At 45.4% G+C, this 26,093-nt stretch overlaps 1 non-coding gene across 2 annotated transcripts in view; it reads left to right on the top strand.

Annotated features, from left to right (window-relative positions):
- The window catches only part of LOC117708190 (uncharacterized), a 35,712-nt gene that overhangs the window by 5,674 nt on the left and 3,945 nt on the right, over positions 1-26,093 (top strand). Inside the window, exons 1-3 of one of the 2 annotated variants that reach the window (XR_013110631.1) lie at positions 19,343-19,490; positions 23,583-23,766; positions 25,166-25,374. This is a non-coding gene — a transcript (uncharacterized LOC117708190). Of the gene's footprint in view, positions 1-19,342; positions 19,491-23,582; positions 23,767-25,165; positions 25,375-26,093 lie in introns of those variants that run through there. The other variant, XR_013110632.1, reaches the window with a different exon arrangement.

The raw sequence follows: 26,093 nt of genomic DNA, 5'->3' as shown, positions 1-26,093 counted from the left end.
TATAATCCTATAACATAAAAACTGCTTCCTTTGGGTATATTCCCAACGGGTACCTTTATGGATAGTTTTTGCTATTTACAAACCTAAGGTGAACAGAATTTTGTAACTTTTCCATTCAGCCTTCTGCTTGTATTGTTGAGACTAGTGCATGCTTATAAAAAATAACACACAGACGCTAGCAAGAAGTTTTGAGACTTCTAAATAAGAGAATAAGAAACAGACCACCAACTCCCCCACAGTGGGCAGGGGGATCTGTTGTTGTTGTTGTTGTTAGAAATTAATTGTTAAAGCTTAAAATAATGCCCGGAGATTTTACATAAAAATCTAAACATACTAATATCCTTGAAAAGGAGATGGTAACTATCATTCTGGGCCTGTACTGCCCAGAACCAAAAGGCCTCAGTGGAAAGTCTGCTGGCTCAGTGACCAGACTTGTTCTCCTTAGTTCCCATTGCTCCTGGTTCGATTACAGTGTCTCACTTTCCTCCTGTAGATGACAATCCGAGAGCTACCTGCCTGGTTTGTGGCTGTTAAGCTAGTTAGTAACAATGCCAGCATCACAGAAGAGAGCCCCTCGCCTTGGACAGCTGCTCATATTCAGTGTGTAGTTCAGGGATTGTGGGCATGTGGGTCCTAAGTACTACTGTGCAGCCTCACCAGAATGATTGTGGCCACAAGCTGCTTCACAGTAAGTGCCCAAGGGTGTCACTTACCACTTTTCTAGCTCCTGGTCATAACTAATAGTAAATGTTCATAGACACATGACCCCCGAGAACTGTGGTCTGCACTTACTAACTCTGACTAACAACTGAAGAACAGTAGTGAATGAGGACAGTCCTTTAATGGGGATGATACTACATCTTCTCTAAGTGATTTAGGAAGCACCTAATGAGAAAAATATGTAACAATTCTGTCATAAAGAGACTAATAGGACAGCATTCTTATAGACAATCTCTATCTAAGAAAACATAAAAAGCCCATTCCTCCACAGAGGAGTTTTCTGAGCTCTAAACCAAGACACATGATGCAACCAAGAATTTGTTAAAATGGACTTAAGATTTGAAGAATTTCATAGTTTTTGGGTTTTTTTCAAATTGGTCAGCAATAGTTTAGTGACTGGATAAAAATTAGCTTTGGTGACAATCACCGAATTAAAGCATCCCCTACAGTCCACATTTGCTTGTAGGGTTGTTCAAAAGGAAGGACTACTTTCTGCATGTTGGTCCCCAGTGTCCTCCAGTAGACCTGAGGATACACATGCACCATCAGGAGCCAACGATAAATAATTGAGAAGCTCATATATTATGTATGCCCTGAGGCTATGGTTACCTTCTTGGCTTGTACAGGGTAGTTCTATGTCCTATCAAGCTCTTGGCAGAGCAGTCTTAGTGGCCCTTGCTGCTGCAGTCCTTACCATAGCCACTGTACCAGACACTCTGCACCCTTTCCCTGCGGCCCAAATAGGAGGGCTTATTAGGGAGCATTTTAAGTAACACCTACAAACTGATCTTTTCCTCCTCCGTGGTGCCTTTTGGCTAACAGCAGCACCTTCATTAAGCAAGGGCTCCCAAGGGCGATGGTTTCCTCAATCTTAAGTTGAAAGGAGTTTATGGCAAGTGATAGTAATTACCATCTTCTCAGGTCTAACCCCACCTCTGCCCTGTGCTGGGTATATGTTGTTGATTATTTCAGCTCTTTCAAAAGTGAGGAGCCCGAGGCTTGCAGAAGTTAGCTAGCCCACTGCAGGTCATTTCTATCAGCCAGGTCTGATGAAATGAAACAGCCCCCATAACAAGGACAGCCTACAAGATGGTTACCACTTGGGGGCAGGTGGCCTGGATCTCTGGTACCTTTGGAAGCTGTGCGCATACATGCCTTGCAGAAAACTTATCACTCTTCTTTTGAAATTATCTTTAGGACCCCAGGCACATTCTTTCAAAACATTATCAATGGGGTAGATCTTCCTTCTTTGAATGTGGATTTGGGTTTTGGATATAGACATGATTCATTCATTACCCTGTGGTGTTTAAGGAACTTATTCAGCTGGGTAAACCTGTTTGGCTCTAAAAAAAAAAAAAAAAAAAAAAAAAAAAAAATGATACAATGAAAGAAGATTTTTTATTTCATTCTCTAGTATGGTTTGAAGTGAGAGAATAAGACTTTCGACTTAGACTCAGAGGCCCTGGCATTTGGGTATTCACATCCTGTCTTAGCTACCAAAGCTGTGTGGTTCTGAGCAGAGTTTGTCATAGTTCTTTGCCATAGTCTCTGATCCTCAAACAGAACACAACAAAAGAATGTTTTCCTTAGTGTGGTGGCTTGGGAATCAAGGGTTTTTCATTTGTCAAAAATTCTATCCATCACTGATGGATAAAATGAATATTTAAGAATATTTTTATATTTTATTATTGAAATAAATATTCTGTGAACCCATCTTTCCAATGTTAGAGAGTTGACAAACAAGAGTTTATCAACTATGAGAATGACCAAACCATAGACTGCAAGATAGGGGCCTATGGGTCCACTGGGCCTAGCAAAGAGCTTTCATCTTCAATAATAGTAAGTGGGGTCTCACTAGTGCCCTGACTGCACAGGCCTGGGTTTTAAAAAGTCTGTGCTGTGGTCAGAAGTCAGTCATAAAATGGTGGGGCCACATGGTAAGAACTGTGACAGTCTCAGAAGTACTAGAACAATGCTGGTCACTGATTGCAAAAGATGTTTCTAGGTGGACAAAGGAATACCTGCTATGTCTGGAAGACATTCAATGGACAAAACAAAACCTTTGATACCCTTGCCTAGTGTGAAGAGGCCTGAGATGCAGAAGGGATAGGGAGGAGAATACAGAGACAGCCAATAGAAATACAGAGTGTGCCCTTATTCTGGGAGCATTGACTATCTAGGCCAGGAACATGACCTGCCCCCCCCCCCCAAAAAAAAAATGTTTAGCCAAAGAAGAGAAATGAGACTCTGCAGCTTTTCCAAAACAGAGTGGATCAAAGGTCATAAGGAAGAAAGGGAAAGCTCAAGCAGTGATCTGGATGAGCAGTGATGGAAGAGCAGTGATAGAAGAGCAGTGATGGAAGAGCAGTGATGGAGGAGCAGTGATGGAGGAGCAGTGATGGAAGTGAGTGATAGAAGAGCAGTGATGGAGGAGCAGTGATGGAGGAGCAGTGATGGAAGAGCAGTGATGGAAGAGCAGTGATGGAAGAGCAGTGATGGAGGAGCAGTGATGGAAGTGAGTGATAGAAGAGCAGTGATGGAGGAGCAGTGATGGAGGAGCAGTGATGGAAGAGCAGTGATGGAAGAGCAGTGATGGAAGAGCAGTGATGGAGGAGCAGTGATGGAGGAGCAGTGATGGTGGAGCAGTGATGGAAGAGCAGTGATGGAGGAGCAGTGATGGAGGAGCAGTGATGGTGGAGCAGTGATGGAGGAGCAGTGATGGAGGAGCAGTGATGGAAGTGAGTGATAGAAGAGCAGTGATGGAGGAGCAGTGATGGAAGAGCAGTGATGGAGGAGCAGTGATGGAAGAGCAGTGATGGAGGAGCAGTGATGGAAGAGCAGTGATGGAGGAGCAGTGATGGAGGAGCAGTGATGGAGGAGCAGTGATGGAAGAGCAGTGATGGAGGAGCAGTGATGGAGGAGCAGTGATGGAAGTGAGTGATAGAAGAGCAGTGATGGAGGAGCAGTGATGGAAGAGCAGTGATGGAGGAGCAGTGATGGAAGAGCAGTGATGGAGGAGCAGTGATGGAAGAGCAGTGATGGAGGAGCAGTGATGGAGGAGCAGTGATGGAAGAGCAGTGATGGAAGAGCAGTGATGGAGGAGCAGTGATGGAGGAGCAGTGATGGAGGAGCAGTGATGGAAGAGCAGTGATAGAGGAGCAGTGATGAAGGAGCAGTGATGGAGGAGCAGTGATGGAGGAGCAGTGATGGAAGTGCAGGGATGGAGGAGCAGTGATGGAGGAGCAGTGATGGAGGAGCAGTGATGGAGGAGCAGTGATGGAAGAGCAGTGATGGAGGAGCAGTGATGGAAGAGCAGTGATGGAAGAGCAGTGATGGAAGAGCAGTGATGGAGGAGCAGTGATGGAGGAGCAGTGATGGAGGAGCAGTGATGGAAGTGCAGTGATGGAAGTGCAGGGATGGAGGAGCAGTGATGGAGGAGCAGTGATGGAGGAGCAGTGATGGAAGTGCAGTGATGGAGGAGCAGTGATAGAAGAGCAGTGATGGAGGAGCAGTGATGGAGGAGCAGTGATGGAAGTGCAGTGATGGAGGAGCAGTGATAGAAGAGCAGTGATGGAAGAGCAGTGATGGAGGAGCAGTGATGGAAGTGCAGTGATGGAGGAGCAGTGATAGAAGAGCAGTGATGGAAGAGCAGTGATGGAGGAGCAGTGATGGAGGAGCAGTGATGGAGGAGCAGTGATGGAAGTGCAGTGATGGAGGAGCAGTGATAGAAGAGCAGTGATGGAAGAGCAGTGATGGAGGAGCAGTGATGGAGGAGCAGTGATGGAGGAGCAGTGATGGAGGAGCAGTGATGGAAGAGCAGTGATGGAGGAGCAGTGATGGAAGTGAGTGATAGAAGAGCAGTGATGGAAATGCAGTGATGGAGGAGCAGTGATGGAAGTGAGTGATAGAAGAGCAGTGATGGAAATGCAGTGATGGAAGAGCAGTGATGGAAGTGCAGTGATGGAGGAGCAGTGATGGAAGTGCAGTGATGGAGGAGCAGTGATGGAGGAGCAGTGATGGAAGAGCAGTGATGGAAGAGCAGTGATAGAGGAGCAGTGATGGAAGAGCAGTGATGGAAGAGCAGTGATGGAGGAGCAGTGATGGAGGAGCAGTGATGGAGGAGCAGTGATGGAAGTGCAGGGATGGAGGAGCAGTGATGGAGGAGCAGTGATGGAGGAGCAGTGATGGAGGAGCAGTGATGGAGGAGCAGTGATGGAAGAGCAGTGATGGAAGAGCAGTGATGGAGGAGCAGTGATGGAGGAGCAGTGATGGAAGTGCAGGGATGGAGGAGCAGTGATGGAGGAGCAGTGATGGAGGAGCAGTGATGGAGGAGCAGTGATGGAGGAGCAGTGATGGAAGTGCAGTGATGGAGGAGCAGTGATAGAAGAGCAGTGATGGAAGAGCAGTGATGGAGGAGCAGTGATGGAGGAGCAGTGATGGAAGAGCAGTGATGGAAGTGAGTGATGGAGGAGCAGTGATGGAAGTGAGTGATAGAAGAGCAGTGATGGAAATGCAGTGATGGAAGAGCAGTGATGGAAGTGCAGTGATGGAGGAGCAGTGATGGAGGTGAGTGATAGAAGAGCAGTGATGGAAATGCAGTGATGGAAGAGCAGTGATGGAAGTGCAGTGATGGAGGAGCAGTGATGGAAGTGCAGTGATGGAGGAGCAGTGATGGAGGAGCAGTGATGGAAATGAGTGATAGAAGAGCAGTGATGGAAATGCAGTGATGGAAGAGCAGTGATGGAAGTGCAGTGATGGAGGAGCAGTGATGGAAGTGAGTGATAGAAGAGCAGTGATGGAAGTGCAGTGATGGAGGAGCAGTGATGGAAGTGCAGTGATGGAGGAGCAGTGATGGAAGTGAGTAATGGAGGAGCAGTAATGGAGGAGCAGTGATGGAAGTGATTTTTCAACCTCACTGTTTTTTTACTCCCTCTCACCTTAGAACTCAGAACCCTCTGCATCTAATTCTCCTCGAAATTCAGTTCCCAGTGTTGACTCCATTGTGCTTATGAGTAAACTGTAATAAAGAAAATAATTCCTCAGCCAACAGCTTGTGTCTGTGGCAAGAGATGAACCAACACTGTATAGTCCTAGAATGTTGGCTCTTACCATAGTGAAATCTTTCTTCACCATCATGTAACCTGTCTCCTTCCACCCACCAACCATCCACCACAGCAGCTTTATGAACCTTAGAAATCTCCTTTTCCTTTAGGACCTACAAGTTGCTGACTGGGAAGGAGAGTTGTGAGCAGCCTTGTATAACCTGGCCAAATAGATAGCTATCAGATCAGGACCAGAGAGAGAGAGAGAGAGAGAAACAGAGAGAGAGAGAGAGAGAAGAGAGAGAGAGAGAGAGAGAGAGAGAGAGAGAGAGAGAGAGAGAAACAGAGAGAGAGACAGAGACACAGAGACAGACAGAGACAGAAAGAGACAGAGACAGACAGAGAGACCGACAGAGAAACAGAAAGAGACAGAGAGAGACAAGGAGACAGAGAGAGAGGGGGGGCTTGGTCAAAGTCTTTGGACCTCCGAAAGAGTAAGACCTGGTTGACTGCCCTTGTCTCTCATTCTGTATTTCAATATCAAGATAGTAGGGTTGGGAAGATAGTTCAGCTCATTAAGCACTTGCTTTGTAAGTTTGATCTCCAGAACTCACATTAAGATTTTAAAAGCTAGGTGCTGTGCCTACTGCTTATAATTCCAAGTCTGAGGAGATGGAGTTAGACAGACGCCTATTGGCCACTCTAGCCAACATGGTAAGTTCCGGGCCAGTAAGAGATAACTTCTAAAATGGGGGTGGGGGTGGTAAATGGTAGTGACGAATGACACCCAGAGTTGTTCTCTGGGACACATACATGTTCATGAGCACATGTGCACACATGACCATGCACATAAACACAGGCACACACAGAGGAGGCAGGGGTGGGGAGAACTAGGAGTATAGCAGGCCTGCAATACCAGCAATTCCAATTCAGGAGGCTGAGACAGAAGAATCACAAACTCAAGGTTTGCCTGCATTGCAGAATGAGATTAAAGCCACCATGAACAACAAGGTCCAATTTCTAAAGGGTTCAAGGTGGCTGAAAATAGAATTAAGCACTAGCATACTTGCCTAGCATGTACCAAACCTTAGGTTCAATTGCCTACACCATAATGAATGAATGAATGAATGAACAGAATATGTCAGGGGATAAATCCTAGACTGTTATGCAGTCGTGCAAGAGAACATTATACAGCATGGAGGAGTCCTGGTCTGTTTAATATGCACAGTGAAAGCATTGCTGGGGGCAGGGCTTATCCAGTTCTCATTATCCACGCTAAGAAAGAGCACACTGAGTAAGTGGCACAAGCTAGCCTGGGCTACATAAGCAGACCTTGTCAAGAATCAGAGAAAAGGAGAAAAGGAAACAACAAAATGGAAGATTATTTACTGGTGATCCAGAAACAACTTCCTGCTCTCTGACAATTGCTACACTCAACTTTCTTCTTATTTCTAATAATGCAAATATACACCCTCTGCTTTCAAAGTTACATATAAGGGAAAAAGTGCAATGGCTCCCTTTTATGTCTGAATTACTGCATTCAGCATTTTATGTGAGACTCCCTCCTGCTGTTGCTGATAACAGAGCCCCCCAACCCTACAACATTGTATGCAAAATTCTATTGTCTATGTATACACAATTTGTTTTACATTCCACAGCCCCTGGATCGTTTCCAATATGGGGCCAATATCAATAACAATGATGTGAGCCTTGTCCTGTATGTTTTCTGGTGTATGTGCATGTGTGTTCTCTTAGGGCTTAAACCTATGTGCAGAATTTGTGGGTTTGGAGTTTGCCAGTAAGCTTTGCTAGAGATAAGCCTGAATAGATTTACAAAATGACTGGTCTCGCACTCCTAGCAGCAGCAGTTCAAATTTTTTTCCATCGTCACCAAGATGTTTAAAAACCAAACAAAGACATTGGTATAGAGTAAGATGGCAGTGTATTGTGAATTTTCAGTTTATAATGACTAAAGAGGCTCAGTTCATATTTCACCTGCCCTCTGTCCATTTAGATGACCTCTTGATAAATATCTACTTAAATAATTTGCTCAGTTGGTTCTTCTGTTTCTTTCTTACTGACTTGTAGCTATGCCCTGTATATTGTAGACACACGCCCTGTACTAGTTGAATCTCGGGTAGGTTTATTTCTCTTCCCTCACAAAGATGTAGAATTTCACTCTTTTGATGTCACTGTTTGTGTTTTCTTTAAAAAGGTATATTGCAGTGGTGTAAGTGGCACACATAAGCTATACACACTTAAATGGGTGGGTACGTTTTCACTTGTTTACCATTCCCTCTCATGGAGCCTCTGTCCTTGCAATGCATATGAGTGTTCTGTCTTCATGCAGATGAGAAAATCAGATGCCATTACAAATGGCTGTCAGCTACCATGTGGGTGCTGGGAATTGAACTCGGGTCCTCTAGAAGATCAGCCAGTGCTCTTAACCACTGAGCCATCTCTCCAGCCCCTGGTTGTTTGTTTGTTTGTTTTGTTTTTTTCAGGCATAATAGTTTGGTGTTTTGGATAAATGCATGGACTCTTGAGGGTTTTGTTTATTGTTTGTTTGTTTTTTATTGTTGTCCCTTATTTTCTGTGCCTTTCATTGATCACAGTAATGTCAATACTTATCAACATTATTGTGTGCATCAGTAATTTTCATTATTCTGTGGCTTTGCTCTGTATAATAGAAAAAAGATAATCTGGCGAATGGTCACCAGATTGTGTACACCTTTTGAATATCATAAAATGGCAATCTGGGTCTCTATCCAAATTTATGCTCTCAGTTCTTCTGGGAACACCTGGGCATAGGGCTGGTCTCTTTTTGTCTGCAATGCCATGGTGTTTTCTCCTAGTGAGCGGCCATGCGAGTGGTGAGTGGAGTTCCCCTTTCTCTCCATGCTCAGCAGCACTTAAGATACTCTAATCCCTCGCTCCTTCTCTTCCCCCTCTTTCTTTCTTTTCATTGAATAGCTATTACAGTGAGTATGCAGTGTGTCCCATTATCTTCTTGGCGAACAGTGTGGACATGGTGTTGTGTACATCTTTGTGTCTCTATAGCATCCTGGCGGAGGCATCTGTCTGTCTATGTTCTTTTTGTGTGTGTTCTCATTGTTGATTTTTACTGTTTTATACTGTGCCTGTAAAGCCTTTGCCACATATCTGATTTTCAATATTTTCCGAGTCTGTGACTTTTGTTTTCAGTCTCATAAGATTGCCTTTTGTAGAGCAGATTTTTAAAAAATTTGATGAAGTCAAAATTATGGATTGTGCTTTTGGTTTCTATCTAAGGCAATTTGCCTAATCTAACAACACCAAGAATTTTCTCCATAAATTTTCTTTTAGAATTTTTATAATTTAATATTTTACACTGAAATCTAGATTTCATTTGAGTGAAATTTTGCATCTAGTGCAAGATATGACTTGAAATGTGTAAGTATTCATATGGCTTCCCAGTTGTTCAGCACCATCGTTGAAAAGACGTTTTTTTCTCACTCACAGTCTTTATATAGCCATCCAAGTTCAGATGCCTGCGTGCACATGGGCCCAGCTTTTGTATTCATCTGAACCACTGATAACTTTGGGCAGTTGGTTCTTTCTATCTACTTATGGGGGTTCCAGGAGATAGAACTCAACTTGTCAGCCTGGTGGCAAGTACCCTTACCCCCTGAACCATCTTGCCCTAAATTTACTCTGTCTAATTCTGTCTTTTATTGAACTGTTCTGATGGGTTTTGCTGTTATTTGTTTTTGACGAATTTTCTACAAGAAATCTGGAATTCACTTGGGCAGACACTCTCTGCAACTCGGATCCAGAAGGAACACTTGGACATTTTAGCTCCTTTGGCTTGAAGGGCTGCAGAGTCTTTGTTACTTTATGGTTTTTAAATATGTGTTGCCCAAAGGCGATGTGAGTGTAAGCAGTGCCAGCCGAACAGTGTCAACTATTGTTGCAAACTGACAGCTGCTGAGAATCTGACCTTTTTGGGAAAAGACATTAGACTGGATTTGTGGGGGTCAGGAAGGCACAGGTGGAAGGAAGGAAAGGGGCTGCCCTTTCATGGCAGCCATGGAAGTTACTAAGCATTGCACCTGGCATGTGGCAGGTATCAGTATGCTCCAATAAACTAAGGGGCATCAAATTTCATGTCCAGGGATCAATACATCTTTGCTATGAAAGACCAGTGTTTTAGGCAGAGCCAACCTTCATGAGCATGTGCAGTGTCATTGTATAGAGCCCTGGTCGGGTCTATGTTGGGTCTATATTAGCTGTAGAAAGCCTTGCCTAAATGGTCCCATGTTGCTTGGCTGTGTAGTCACACTTGGACAGTCTGTTAGGTGAATGTGTGGGCTCATGTTGGTTGACTTTTCTGCTCGTATCATATTGAAACTCTTAAGAGGTTTTAGCTTTCTTTTTTAAGGAGCCCTGGGTTTTCATGGTAAAGTACTTTACAAACACTATATCATGCAGGCCATGACTTCTAAAGTGAATCTCCTACTCTACCAGCACTATACAGAGGAAGCCAGGGACAGTGTGGCTATGTCTCAATACAATTTTATTTCTGGACATGGAAAATTGAATTTTATACAGTGTTAGTATATCATATAATATTATTAACTTTTTATTTTTGTTTTATTCTCAAACATTTAATACTAAATAAAATTTGCAAAGCTTTATAAGTTCTCAAACCATCTAACCAGTAGGTTCTGTTAAAACTATAGATGCAAATTCACTTTCCCTGCCCCGGGGATACCATGTGCAGCAGGTAACACGTGCAAGAAGTTTATAGCAGAATTCCTCATACATGTTCCATAGGAGAAAATCAAACCATTCCCTCAACGGAACAATGAATAAATATGGTAGAGTTTACTTACACACAACATATGGTTGGAAGAAGCGAGCCATGAAAGAAAACATGCAGCATGATTTTATTCATCTACACTCAGAAAGGAGATTTCAGAAATTTTGAAACCACAAACAAAGAAGAAAAGGCAGCAGGTGACCATAAGAGAATCACCCTGTGCTGTCCCCCAGAAGGAGATAACAGGGAGAGTCTTCCTGTCAAGGCAGTGTTGATTCTTAATGACTTTGGTGTTTTCTCTGAATTGATTCTTTGAATTATACAATTTATGTTCATATCCAGAAATGTTCATTCCTTATAAGTTTCTAGTTTCTAAACCTATGTTGGCATATGAAGCCTCACTGGAGTATGGAAGCCCACATCAGGGCACAGGTTTCTGATGTCCTAAGGTTCCTCTGCTGGGACTGGGAAGACCTTTGGCATCTATCTGGCCCTGCTTGGACTTTGCATTTCTCAAGAATGGTCTTGGCTTTTCTACACTGAACTGTTTTTCTTTTCACTTTACTTTTGTCTCAGACACCAGTACTCTCTGCCAAATTCCCTCAAGGTCAAATTCACATTATTTTAGGTTCCATTGTGTCGAAGCCTTTCTTGTTTGGAAAGTCTATTTTTCTTAATTTCAAAATGTAATTATAAATAATTCAATCACTTGGACTGGGTGAAGGATGTCTATTTTGGCTACTTTCCCTTTGTCCTCTGCTCTCCAGGGCCCTTTCTCTTCTTTACACTTTTACCTTCTGGCTCTCTGTTAGTGGTTCTGTGTTGCCATTATTCTAGGTAGGGACGAGTTGAAAGAAACAGAAACCTAGATTTGTGATTGAAAGTGGCACGAATGGAAGAATGAAACAACTGGCATTCAAATTTCTACCCAGCCTGTGGCCTCCCTAAGTTCAAAGCCAGTGGCCTAAACTCTCTGGCTCTTCTGAGTTCATTAAGAGACCTGGGCATAACTGCTAGAAACAGCCACTGAGAACTGGGTACACAAGAATGCTATGTAACCCATCCAAGCTCAGCACTCTGTCGCTCTGTACCTGCGGAAAGCACAAGCAAGCATGAGTTTGCTCTTCTCTTTCCTTTCTTCCTCTCCATCCTCCTCCTTCCTTCATCCCCCCCTCCCCTTTTCTTCTTGCTTTCATTCTTTCTGAGCTTATGCAGCAGTTTCTCTATCCCTATGGGTTTCCTCAATTCTGAGCAATTGCATGAAGGGAGAAAAAGAATGTAAGCAGGTTGGAGATGGGCAAGAAGTCAGTGTTGAGAGGATTTTGTTCATGAGACAAGGAACTTCTCATTTCCTCATGAATATAAGTCTGTTCAGATCTAGAAATCCAAGACAACAAACATGCAGAGACCCAAGCTACATGGAAATTTAGGACTAAGACTCACTTTCACAGACCACTTGAATCCTGTCTATAAACATTGGATGCTTGTCTGTCTGACAGACTGACTGACTGACTGACTGTCTTAGGGATTGTTTGTGAAGCCTGGGCCTTCCATAGTTCTAGAGGCTAGCCTCAAACTCACTATGTTATCAAGCCTGGTCTTGAACTCCTGATCCTCCTACCTTCATCTCGCTGGTGCTGAGATTACAGGCTTGTGTTACCACATTCAGATTAAAATGTTGGATGCTGTTACTGCTATTGTTCTTGTGGTTATTACTGTTTTTCAGGACCATGCCAGCATGTGCAACAGAAGTTCTAAGACTATTAACTGCCTCATTTGCCAAATTCACACCAAGTTACAAATAGTAGAGATGGTTGTTTCTTCTGGCGTTTCCCAGTGTCCCCTGTCATTTTCCCCTATAAACATTTCACTCTGCTTTTACCAGAATAAACATCATTATAATTGCTTCTTGTTCACATCTCTGATATCCCCATGGCTCTTGCCGCTCTCACTGGTAGACGCAACACCTCTGAATTTACTACCATCTGCAAATATCATTAGCTATTGTTTATTCCCTCTCCCACACTATTAATGAAGATGTTAATTAAGACCAGAACGAACACTGACCCCAGCAGCAATCCACTAGACACTTATCCAACTGGATAAACTTCTGTTAGTCATTACCCACTGCTCATAGACATTACCACCCCTCCATTCCCTTCATCTGCTCATTTGCAAGAGACTGGGAGAGAGAATTAAGGGAGCCCAGAATTATTTAAAAATCATCACTCTGATGCGTAGGGTCTGGGAAAGGGATTTGGTAGAGCAGCCAAAGAGTAGAAGTCAGTACTGTGCACGAATAAGTGAGCCAGCCTCCAGAAATATTTGGTAATTGCCTAGGTAAGCTTCTCAGTTTTCAAGAATTTAGCAAATTGATCTAAGGCTGGACACAGCAGGGCAGATTACAGAGTTCTCACAGGAGCCATTTCTTTTGGCACTGGAAAAAAAATCTGAAACCCAAAAGGTCAAGTGGTCTGTCCAAGGTCACAACCCAAGTTAGAGATGGCACCTGAATTGGAACTCTGGGCCCAGTTTTCAGACCATACCCAACAGACTTCATAGAGGTCGTGTTCTTACATTTGCAGGTTAGTATCCGCCTCTAAGTCTTATGCGTGAACAGTGCAGAAACTACAAACTACATTTTTCTGTCTCCAGAGACCCATGTTCTATGGCAGGAATGAACTCATCATGTACTTCATAATGGAGAGAGCATTGTGGACTATAATACTGGCTTCCTGGCCTATAAATCAGTGCATCTAACCCTCAAAAAGTATTAAAGCCACTCAAGTAGAGAAAAAAAATATATATATACATACATACATACATACATACATACATACACACGCACACACACACACACACACACACATATATATATATATATTCTGGTAATTTCTAGGAAGCTCAATCACTGTTTTTGTTTTGTTTTTAAGCTTTATTATTTTTATATGTATTAGTATTTTGCCTGCATGTACGTATGTGTACTGTGTGTGAGCAGTGTTCTTGGAGACCAGAAGAGGGTGTCATATTCCCTGGAACCAGAGTTACAGATAGTTGCAAACTTACTAATTGCTTGGGGAGGGTCTTACTCACTTAACCTACTGGACCTATTGAAATAACAAACGCCTTCCTGCCACCTTATAGCATGAAACCATATAGTAGATGAAGAACATAGGCCAACAAGGAAATAAGAAAACAGTATCTCAGGTTTCCTCTTAAACAGGAGCCCCAAAAAATACAATGCTGGGTTTTGGAAGGCTACATAAACTCTTAGCATCTGAATGTCACACGCTGTGGTCTTTTCTGTCTCAGGCAATAGCTCCAAAGGACTAAGTGACTGCCAGCATTCACATCTGTCAGAACTGGGGAGCTAAAAAGCCCATGCTTGGTTGATTGAACAGGTTGTTGACAGCTCAGGGATGCGTGGTGCATGGCAGCTGAAATCTGCATGTGGAAGAATGGACAAGAATGGACATGTAGTTTACAGAAAGGTGGTACACGCATGTCAGAATGCCCAAATGGGGGAAAACACAAGCAAGTCCTCACAGCTGCACCCTAACTCCTGGAGACTCTGAGGACAGAGAAGCAAGAGCATGAGGTTGGGAGCTTTGGGAAAGGAGCTGAGGGTTCATCTGCTCTGACAGCATCTCTGTGCCTCCTCATGACTGCTGAGGTTGTGATAAAACAGGAAACCCACACAGGAAGCCAGGAAGAATGGACATGGAGGATCAGTGGAGCACACAATAAGACCATGGAAAAAGGAAGTTGGAGGTGGGAACTTTTCCAGTGTGATTCCTCTTCCAGCCTGGAAATCAGAGGCTCCCCTGGTGGCTCCCAGGCTTGAGGAAGATTCCCTGCCACAGTCAGCCAGAAGGCCTCTGCCAGTGAGTACTTCCAGATGCACTGATGTGTGGAGCCCAGAACAGCTCCAGAATCATTGCTGGCTAGGAAGTGACTTCCCGGAGCGGGAGGAATCAGTCATTTTGACACAAGGTCAAAATACCAAGAAAACAGTATTCCCAATTGGGACTGTTCTGGGCCAGCACGAGAGTTCATTAGAACACACTCCTCTCTGCTGTTCTCTCCTTAGCTTTTTGGCCAAAGGTTTAGCGTGCTTCCAAGAGCAGACCTCTGGGGATGGGTAGAAGCACCCATGGATAGTGCTGGCTAAGTGTCTCCCTCTTAACTTTAGAAAAGAAAGACCCTTGAGAGGAGAGGAGAGACTCTAGCCTCATGATTCTAGGTAAGAACACATGACCTCAGATGGCATTTAGGCACAGACAGAGTAGACTGCTGTATGGCCCATAGGGTTCAGAAACTGAGTCAGACAACAGTGAGGTTTCCCTTAGGACATGAAAATCAGGCAATTTGGGAGACTTCCCCCTTTACTTATAAAGTTTGGGGAGAAAGCCAGCAAAGGGAGAGAGGAGACAGGAAGGAATGGCGGAAAGGAGGACAGGAAGACTTGTTCATGAGGCCTAAGCATATGCCAGGCTTGTGTGTGGCATAGTCATGTGTGGAAAGCCTCTCATCTTTAGAAACACCCCCCCCCCCCCAGGCACTTCAGCCTTCCTACACTTGCCTGACCAAGAAGCTGCCACTTATAACCCTCCCTTCTCTTCTAACAATAAAAAAAAAAAACAAATAAATACATATACATTTACATAAACATATCTGCACACATGTGTATATACTTTGAAACAATTGTTTTAGTGCCAGGGCTTTACCCAGGCTCTGTCAGAGCTCTGTCACTGAGCTTAGGCCCCAGCCCTGCGTTCTCAATACCATCAGTGTTTCTTCATACTGTCCTCATCACCAAGCAACCGAACCGTTTCTGCTTTTGATACTCATCTGAGACTCAATGATTTCTCTCCCTTTAGGAAGGTCCTGTTTATGTCTTGTCTGTGTATTACTAAAAAGAGAAGGAAAGGAGTGGAGTGAGGCCAGGGGAAGTCATTTGCCCTGGTTCTGTGCCCTGACCTCATGGTGCTTGTGGTATGGGGTAGAGTGAGCACTTTCCTGACCATGTTTTTCCTGACCGTGGGAGATCTCACACTCTGCACTATACATCTTCCAACAAGTCAAGTCACAGCCCCCCAAACACACACACACACACACACACACACACACACACACACACACCCTCTCCATAAAACCATATTCTCTAGAATATGCTCTTCTCTAGTTCTGAGTGAAGACCAGACTGCCATTGTCAGGGAGCCCCTATCACCCATCAGGGGCAGGCCTGTGACTAAATCAATAGCAACCCTTCCTGTGGGTGTGGGTACCCTACTGCCCCTTGAAGAAGGGATTCAGGCCTGGGCCAGGCCTTCCTGAACAGATACAGATGCCTCAGGAGGGATGCTGGCACGAAAGGGGTTATTTGAAAGAAAGCCTGGAAGGGGCCAAAGCTGTTGACTGGGAGCTGGTTCCACGCCACAGCCTCTGCAGACTGTACTTGCCTCTGTCCACTCTTTCCTTTCTCCATGCCTCCCTCTCCAAAGCTTTCTATTCACCCTACAAAGAAAAGCAATCCCCAGGCAAAGTTGTTTACAGTATTTTATGAAAGTTTGAAGGGGAGGGCGAGAAAAAAAGAAAAGGGCTGGATTTGGGGGCAAAGGGGAGGGGGCCTGCTGCAGAGGAGAAGGGAAGAGAGAGGGGGTGAGAGAAAGAGAAGGCAGGCATGCATGAGAGTCCCAAGCGGTGCCAAGCACCAAAGAAAGGGCTGCTTGGGGACAGGGAGGGAGCATGCCAGAGCCTCACAGAAAAGGAGCAAAGAGCTGAACAGGAGGGAAGGGTGAAATTGAAGTGCAAATGGACCTCGGGGTCCTCCTGGCAGAGACTGCAGCTAAGTAGACACAAAAGGGATGCCTGGGGAAGGAACCGGTTCTGGGGAGTTGGGCACTTAAGACAGAGCTGCTAAGATGGTTTAGGAAATAGACAGATAAATAAATGCCAGGGGTGTTAGTGTGTGTGTGTGTGTGTGTGTGTGTGTGTGTGTGTGTGTGTGTGTGTGAGAGAGAGAGAGAGAGAGAGAGAGAGAGAGAGAAAGAGAGAGAGAGAGGTGTGTGAGACAGTGAAATATAGTGAGAGAAAAAAAAATGAGACACACACACACACAGCCAAACCCCAAGAGAGACACAGAGAGTCACACAGAGAAAGAGAGAAAGGGATTTGGGAGGGGGCGGGGTGGGAGTGGGGTGAGAGAGAAGGTCTCTAGCCGAATGGAGAGACTTGGCAGGTGGACAGGAGCAGCCGGCCAGGCCTTAACTGCACTTGCTGTGTCTAGTCTATTGTTGTCTCAGAGGGGGGAGGAGGGTTGTTTGTTTGTTTTGTTGTTTGGCCTCTTTGTGTCTTTTGTTCCAAGCAGTTAGTTTGCTTCTTTCCCAGACACTGGGCTGATGGAAAACCTTTATGGATTTTTCTTAAAGGGACAGGATCAGCAAGTGCACCCATATTACTCACTCATTTCTCAGTCCCAACCAGTTCCTACCCAGTTAACTGTTTTAGTTTTTCTTCCTTCCTTCCTTCCTTCCTTCCTTCCTTCCTTCCTTCCTTTCGTCCTCCTACTCCTCCTCCTTCTTTTTGATCCTATTTTTAATGGAGAGTCTGTGTTTGTGCTGTTTTATGCCTGATTAACAAGAATAAGCTGGTCAGCTTCTTGGTACCCACTAAGCCTCCCCTCTCCGTGGTTGCCAGGACATCAGGGGAAGAAGAAAGATAAAAATAGGAGTGCCCTATACACACCACACACACACACACACACACACACACACACACACACACATAAAATAAAAAATGACAACCATCCCTTGCTCCCTTTCCCTCTTAATCTCTGCCTGAGGATTAGGGGTAAGAGTGGCAGATCCTCACTGAGCACAGTAGGGGCTTTGAAGGGAGAGGTTGGTGGGCACTCTCTCAGCCCAGCTTCCTCTTCCCAGGCTCCCACATGTTAAAGAGACCATCTTTAGGGGTTCTGAAAGTCTGCCTGGAGTCTCTCTCTGGCCTGGCCACTCTAACCATCAACACACAGGCCAGAGGTGACCCGTTGAAAGGCAAAGGAATCAAACTCAATGGAAGGCTACCTTTAATAGAGACACAGGAGAAACAGACATCCCTCATGTCTGACTTTCCACTAGGAAGAACTCCAGTCTCCTGTCCTACCTGGCAATAATTCAAACAGGTTTGAGTATAGAAGAGAGAGGTTTTGCTAAAGATGACCAAGTGTCCCATCTCTGTCCCCCTGTTTTCTCACTCTTCCTCTCTGGTTCTCCTTTGAGAGGTCCAGCCAGCTTTTAAAAAAAAAAAAAATTCTAATTGATCTTTTTCTCCTTTACCTGCCTTAACATCTCCCTAGAAGTGCTGGCTTCTGCTGTGTGGACTAGTACAGGAGACAGAGGTTGACTCTGCTGCAGGGGTAGGTGTTCCCCTCATCCCATCTTGGGAGAGTTGGGGACTTAAAAGACAAGGTCTATAGGCCCTTCAAAGTTGAAGATAGCACAGGCACCTTCATTTTTCTCATCTCATGCCCTCCCCGGGGAAAAGCTTATTTCAAAGCTAGAGCAGAAGTTCCCTGTTTTGTTTTGAGGGTCCAGAGACCCAGTCTGCCATGTCACCTACAATGGAACTTTCTCTAAAAGGATTTAGACTGCAAACTTGACCAGCAGTCCTGCTTTGGGTTAGTGGTGGAGCTCTCACCTGCTAAAGGTGTGTGTTATGTGTATGTGGGGAGTGAGGTAGGTTCCTGGCAGTTTGGGTTTGAATCAGGTTTCTACAAAACACATAGTTAGAAGCCCAGCTGGAGGCCCTTAGCTAAAGGCAATCTTGTTAGAAAGCCTGTAAGATGGAGGTGGGAGTCAGATTTCCTGGTGCTCCTGTGAGTCCATACACTTTCAAATTCACTATCACATAGTTGACAGGAGGCTATCTAACCCAGAACAAAAAATCAAAACTAATTCTGATATCCTAGACACTGGTTCACCCCATAACCCACTTGTCCCCAGGATGTGATTCTGGCCAGGCATCTTCTGTGCCTGAGGATAGGAATCTTGCCTGCTACTCGGGAGAATCAAGGCTAAGTGAGGGCCATGACCACGTTCCATTTCACTTCCAATAAAGTCTTGGTGTTTAGAAAAGCTGGCCTAGCTTCCTCCTACCCAGGAGTAGGCAGCCATGCCTTGGGTGGATTTCATTCTGTTCCCCACAGGAGCCCCAGAAGCACACAAGAGATCTAGTTTCTCTGGTATTTTCCCCTGGGCTTCTTGGCTTGGAAGTTGAAGCCTTGGGGTAGTAAATTTGGACCCCTCAAATATCAAACTTTACCAGTTCTAGACAAAGTAACACATTAAGCCACCAATCAAGAGAGTTGAGGTCTTGTCTGTGTTCAAAGTCACTTATTTAGGTTCAGCAAGCTGGGTTGAGCAACCCCAAGGGAGTGAACCTGGCCACCTCCAGTTCTCCAGTGTGCTAAGAGCTCAGGAGAGTGATAAAACATGGTGTCCTCTACAATGCTTCCTACTCCTGCTCCTAAATACCCATATCTGCGTTATGCACAGCCCCTCGGTATGTGTGTGTATGAAAAGGTGGGGTACCCCAGGAAGCTAGGCCAGGGAACTAGTCAGGGAGTCCCCAGGCCTCCATGGAGGGACAACATGCCCTGCTGGTCTATCTTCCGGAGCTCCTGACTGGAAAACTGGAAAGCTGTGCTCCAGGCTCAGACAGGGTGGAACCTTAAACAAAATTAAAGCAAGGCAAAATAAATTCGAAACCAAACTACGAGTCCAAGGGTCCTTGCTGTAAGCGAGATGGGGGTGGAGAGGGCAGAGCGGTAAGGGCCTCACAGAGGGGAGTGCAAAGAAAAGAACTTCGTGGACAGCCAGAGCCAGTGAGCCTGTGTCTGTGGGAACTCCAGCTCTTCTGCCCGCAAGGTTTGGACTGGGTGAAGGTGGCTGGTGGGTGAGAGGGGAAAAGGCAAAGGGAAAAGGAGTGGCTACTTGACTCTTCCCTCCAGAGCTAGCTGAGGCAAACTTTAAAGGGTCAGGGCACCAGAAAACTGCAAATTTAGGTAGCTTGACCAGTGACAGGGGCTTTGAATTAGCCACAGTCCCCAGGTAAGATGGGGAGCTGGGAAGAAGGGAGGGATTCTTGGAACAATGGACACAGGGCCAGACCTTGCTATCTTTAAAAAAAAAAAATCCAAGAGTCCAAGGTCACACCTGTCCACAGCTCCTGGTGACAGGGGGGAACCTGAACTGGTTCCTAAAGAGAGAGGCAGGGCAAGACCAGGATTCCTGGCTTAGATGGCAAAAGGCACCGCTAAGCAAGGGCTCAGAGAAGGAGCTGGGAAAGCCCATCTCCCAAGACAGTCTTAAATCTTCCCTCCTGAGGGGCCCAGTCCCCATCTCTCCCACCCCGCAAGGGTGCCATGCGCGGGAATATTTGGGCCACTGCTAGTGGTTTCCTGACTTTGCCTTGGGTCATTGCGCACCACGAGCACCCACGGGCTCCAGGGGAAGGATTCTGGCTAGCACTCCCTGGGGGAAGAGGGCTATGCTGGCCCCAGATAGTACAAGCCAGCCACCAACTTCTCCCTGAGCTTCCGGAAGGAATCGTGAATCGCCGTGCAAGCTCGCCCCGCACATCGCCTTCCCTCAGTGCTCAGCGCACCACCAGAACGCACAATGCAATTATGTTCCAAGCGAGCGCAGCACACCCTCTTTGCCCAAGGCTAGGGCGTTTTGAGGAAGGATCTCCCGAAAGGAACTCATCTCTCTAAAGCGGAGTAGGGTTCTTTAGTAACTCTCTGGGGGTGGGAGGTAAATCAAATCGCCTGTGGGCTTGCAGCTGGAAGCCAGTTATTGAGGCTCGCTGAGCCTCGTTCCTAACGGATCAGCACTCGTTGTTTGGGGATAAGTTGAAGAGTGAAGAGAAAACCTGATTGTCTTAAGTGACTCTCACATTTTTTCTTTTCGTTCCCCAAATAAAAGTCTGTGTCCTGGGCCAATTTCGCGACTGCCCACGCAAGGCCCAGACTTTGATATTTAATCCAGGCCAGGTGAAACTACCTGTTGGGGCACACTGCAGCCTATAAATCCGATCCTCCTCTTCTTAGGCAGTTTGGGGAAGAAGTGGAACTGTTCAGGAGGTGTTCAGAGAAGGGACACGGAGCGAAGGGCTGCAAGCGGCAGTAGCAGCAGAGTCTGGCGATGCCGGGGAACTGTACTAGCTCCTCGGTCTGCAGAAACTAAAGACAGCCCCATGCAGCCGAATCTCGGCACGATTCTCTATGATTCACTATGAAGCGGTGTGGTGGATTCTTGAGACTAGAGCGAGTCGGACTCTCAAAAACAAAGAGCTAGGGGGCAGCTTGCTATGCTCCCGACCCCCACGGTACACTCCAACTCTTAATGTTTCTCCCTACGCGGAAATTCACTCAACTTCTCCAAGGAGCAGGCAACGGATGCTATCCTGCCACTGCCTGAGGGCTGTCCGGAGCTTCTAGGCCACTTTGCGGGAAGAAAGTCACTGCCCCAAGGAGCAGACATACATTCTTAACTCAGCCCCAGAAGAGCCCCAATTTACCAGGACCTGCAGAGCCCGTGGGGAGGATTTTTAGAAGCTGGGGACAGGCAGACTTATAAGTCCCAGAACCTGTGGGAAAGACCATTGGGACTGAAGTTTCACTTGGAAAGTACTGGGCACGCGGCTCTGCCGCAAATTTTCTAGGCTTCCAGGCAGCCAAACTGCAGTGAGGCTGCTGGACAGGCTTTTCCATCGAGAGTTTCTGATGCGGGTTCCTAGTTTTTTGTTTGTTTGTTTGTTTTGTTTTTGTTTTATGGTGGTTTTGGTTTAATTTTTTTTTTTTGGCAGCGAACCCCACTGGACTTGGGGAGCATCGATATTTGGAAGAGCCATACCATGGGTCTCCTCGGAGGATCAGAGGAGACAAGCAAGTTGGGGAACACGTGAATTTAGTTTTCTAAGGCCGTGCGATATTTTTGTCCCTCGCGGTCACCATTTATTTGGCTGCAAACGAAATAGGAGTAGATATTAGGAAACTGGAGGGGGAAGAAAGCGGATAAGCCCTAAATTGTTGATAGCACTCCTTTTTACAGTGAAGATCATAGCGCTACGTGTGTGAAACGGGGAGAAATTACTAGTGAGACTTCACACAGGAATGGTGGAGGAGATTGAGCCAGCGAACTAAAAGATGTCTTTCTCCGCTCTCTTTGCGCGCCGCAGGTTCCCACCCGCAGTTAATCATCCTGGCAATATTCGCTTGATCTGCACGCAAGTAGCTCGTCTCCCTGTCCTTCCTGACACTTCCCTTCTCTGTTTACATCTTTCTACGCCAGGTCACCAGAGCTTTGGTCTGCCCTGACCTCTCGGGTGCCTTTAAAAACTCTTACAAACTTTCCCAGCGCACAATTGCGGGTGGGCTCTCTCCAAGCGGGTCTCTGAACTGCTGGGAGACCCTCTTCAGCCGAGAAGCCTGGAATAGTTTTCAGAGCTCCGTTCGGAAGCCGCTGCTTTATTTCAGTTCAAGGGGGGGGGGGGGGCTCACAGACCGGAGGATAATAAACAATGCTGCTTACTAAAGATACAAAGTGGGTGAAAAAAAAAAAAACCACGTAGAAAACCACGCAGAGACATTTTAACAAGTGGTCAGATTTTTGGGGATGCCTTTCTTTGAAAGAGACTTGTAAAGTAAAACCATTCGTGGTTCTCTAAAAGTACAGAATTACGTAGAACAAGCATTGTGAGAATGTGCTGGTTGGAGCGGTGTTTGTTTATTGGCTTTTGCCTCTGGAGATCAGCAGGAGCTGTTGCTACCTGCCTACTCCTTGGTGCAAATCGCCTCCCTATCTCAAGGTCTCATTAAAAGGGTCTTCCAGGTGTCAGTAAACTGCACTACCGTTATTCTAGATGCCCCAAGAGTTGCAGGCACCACTGGCAGTGGGGACTTTAGGGGGAGATGCAATTTTAACAGGCATTGCCCACATAATTCAAAGACAGGGAACTCTCTTCTCTCTCTCTCTCTCTCTCTCTCTCTCTCTCTCTCTCTCTCTCTCTCTCTCTCTCTCTCTCTCCAGAGGGAAAGGGAGAGATTGTGTTTTGGTGTTTTGGGGTGCTGACTGTAGCTGGGGATTAAGGATTCCTTTCGGGTATGGGTAAAACTGATTTCTACTCTGCCCAATGGCCTTGGGAAAGGGCTTCCCATCTGCTCCGAACACCCCCCTTACAATGTCAGAAAATCTGCCCACAAATATTGGCACCAAGCTGCCGTGACAGGCGGTGCTGCTTTAAATAGGAAGGAGACAGACCCAGGCAGGCAAAAAGAAAGTCACAACCTTCCCAAAGGATCAGGCTACCTGCCTCTAGCCCATCAAAGCCCAAAGGCAGAGAAAGGAGACTCCTAGAAATTCTCCCTTTTAGAGCAGGGTGGGGAATGTGTCAGCCGGATCCCAGACCTCTGTTAGATTATAGAAACCGAGTATAGTGTACATGCAGATGAGTCCCTGAAGACCAGTTAGTAAAGGGAAGCAAGGTAAGAGTCTGGTTTATCCTTCGACTCCGATGCCTTTGCCCCATCCTATCCCCTCTGTGCTTGTTCAGATAAAGGGAATCATTGGAAGAAATTTGAGAGGCGGTTAGCTTAACTCTTGTGAGCTGTATCTTCCTTTTGTTTTGTTCAAAGCCAGGGGTGGGGGGTATGTTCGATGAGGGAAGGTCTGGGTTCAGTCCTAGACCCTAAAACAGAATTCATCCTAGGGAATTGAGGATGTCAAGATGATGACCTTATACAAGGCTTACAAGTCATCTGTTTCCTTACTTTCTGTGCTTGTCCTGGAGATTGCTCAGTTGTCTTGCAACACAGCCTACATGGCAATTTCTCCTAAAAAGCATCCTGTCTGTTAAGCCCAAGCTTGAGAGACCCCCTCCTGCAGAGTGTGACTAAGTTGTAGACAGCATCTCAGGAAGTTTTGGGTCATGAGCAGATTGTCTTGGTTTTCCCACAGCTTTCCAAATCAACTGGGCTCTATATTGTCATTTTGAAGAAACTGAGGTACAGGAAAAGGATTTGACCCAAGGATGCAGGAGAAGCTGCGAGCAGGGGCTGGAGCAGCCTCGGGACATCTTGAGTTTGGCGTCCATTTGCTCCATTTGAAGGAAGTGCAAAAGCTGCCAATGAGCTACTGTTTGGTGAGTATCAACTGTGTGCCAGAGCACGTGCCACCCAGACATGTTACATAAGTCACCTTCCTAGCAGCTCTAACAGGTCTCATCAGCCCCAACCAAATGTAAAAGATATAAGAGGAAGACGGGCATAAATCAAATTCTTCAAGTACTATAAAAGAACATAAACTGAAAGACTTCAACTTCACCCATTCTCCCAAAATACCATCTATAGTTTTCATTTCAGTGGCCGAGTATGTACCTGACAAATGTGATCATTGTTTTATGCATGGGGAAAGGAAGGCTCTCAAGCTAACAAAACATGGCTACCTGTCCCCAGACTCAGCCCTTCCCATTGCTGTGAATAAAACGTAGGTGAAATATGTGAGTAAGTGAAACATTGATATCAAAAAAGTTACAAGAGTTGCTATCAACTCCCCCCTTTCTTTTTTTTTTTTTTTCTTTCTGTCCTATTCAGGAGCTAAAATTGCGACAAGACTTCAGAAACTGAGACCATATTAATAATTATCTGTAATGATCATATTCTTCCTAGGCCTTGGTGGAATTGTACAAACCATTCTCCTCCAAGCCTCATGACCAAGACCCTAAGACTGCCTCCACCCTGTGGTAGGCCAGGGCTAGGGAATGCCTATTAAGCTATGGATTTCCCTGACTATCCCGTAAAGTTGTTGGGAGACTTCAATGAGAGACAAGAAAAAGAACTGTGTAAATTTAAATTCTCTCTCTATAAAAGTAATGGCTGCTTTTCAAAGATGTCTTTAGGACCCTCTGTGTGGTTAGAACAATAGAGAATTGGTTTTTTTTTTTTTTGGTTTGTTTTTTTTTTTTTTTTTTTTAGATGAAGGGGAGGTGTCTCTCTCTTAGAATTGGCTATTTAGTCCAGACTAGTTTCAGATTCACAGAGATCTGCTTGTCTCTACCTCCTGAGTGCTGAAGTTAAAGCTTGAGCTGCCACATTAAGCAGATTTGGGGACTTTGCAAAAGGCTGTGCTTTTGGTGGTTGATGGTTACAAAGTGAAAGAAGATGCTCATTTATCTGTGGAAACAGGAGTGCTGGGTCTTTCATATGGGAAGCATGTGTGAAGTAGACTTCTTCCTGCTGAAGACAAGTTGGTTAGGACATAGAGGGATACGGGTACCCTGTATCGAGTGGGTGGCTGGTAGTAGCAGAGGTGTCCTGAAAGATGCTTAAGCCAGTTCTTTGGTAAGTATTTACTACCAAAAGCTAGTCATAGACTGTTTGGGGGCACATACCTCTAAGAAGGTAACAGCTTCCCAGAATCAATTATTTCATTTATTATATTTCTTTTGTGAGTGGAAAGAATGAGTATGTGTCTTTTCTCACATAATGCTCATTTTGCCTTGATTTAAAAACAATAAAAATAGAAAACACCTTGTTTTGCAGCTTCTTTAGGGGCCTGATGAGAAGAAACAATAGACCACTGGTAGGGTCTCCTAGGCTAAGCAGAGGCACAGCCATGGGAAGGAGCTGCTAGCCCTTCTTGCTAAAGCATGCAGCATGCACACAAGACTGTCTGGAGAATCTGATGGCCTCTAAGAAGAAAGAAGAGGTGAAGGAGCCTGGGGAGTCAGCTAGTTCCAAGAAGAAAGTGTGTAAGTAGAGGAAAATCAAGTTTCATAAGCCCAGCAAAGCTTCAGAGCCTGTCTGAAGGACATCAGGACAAAGGATACTGCGCCCCCTGGTGTTAGAATCATATTCCAGAGAGCTGTGTGGAGACCAGCAGCCATGAGCTTCCTAAACCAACCACAGAAAAGTTTCTTGTTTGCTAAGCACGTTGGAGTAGAATTTGCCCTTACTTTCTCGATTCTGTAGTCTTAGAGACTCTCTTCTCTAGAGAGAGCTCTGTGTGTGTGTGTGTGTGTGTGTGTGTGTGTGTGTGTATGTGTCTGCATGCCTGTGTGCGTGCATGTGTGCATGCGTGCATGCCGCAGGCTACTTCGTTGTATTTGGTTTTTCTTTACATAAAATTTAGGCTAGCAGGACAAAGCCTGTTTAAAACCAATCCCTTTTGGTGGGGAGTGCACTGGTCTGCAAACAACTCTGCATTGTGGGTGATGGTTTGAGAGGAGCCATTTGAAATTTTAGAACCCCTTGTTCCTTCTCTTAAAAGCAAGTAGTTTTGAATAAAATGTTTTAAGGGCTCCCTTAAGCTCCAGTGTTGAATAAGTGGTACACTGAGCCATCTTTTCTCAGAGCTTTGCAAATGGAATTTGTTAATGTCTTTGCAGGTGCAGGCGCATTTCAACATCCAAACTTTCCTGATTCTGAGCAAAGATTTTTTAAAAGCGCAAAATGTATCTCTTTTCAGCTC

The sequence above is a fragment of the Arvicanthis niloticus genome, chromosome 5 (assembly GCF_011762505.2).
Source record: "Arvicanthis niloticus isolate mArvNil1 chromosome 5, mArvNil1.pat.X, whole genome shotgun sequence".
NCBI classification, from domain to species: Eukaryota; Metazoa; Chordata; class Mammalia; order Rodentia; family Muridae; genus Arvicanthis; species Arvicanthis niloticus.
The sequence above is the reverse complement of the archived record's forward strand: the minus strand, read 5'-3'. Positions and strand labels throughout refer to the sequence as shown.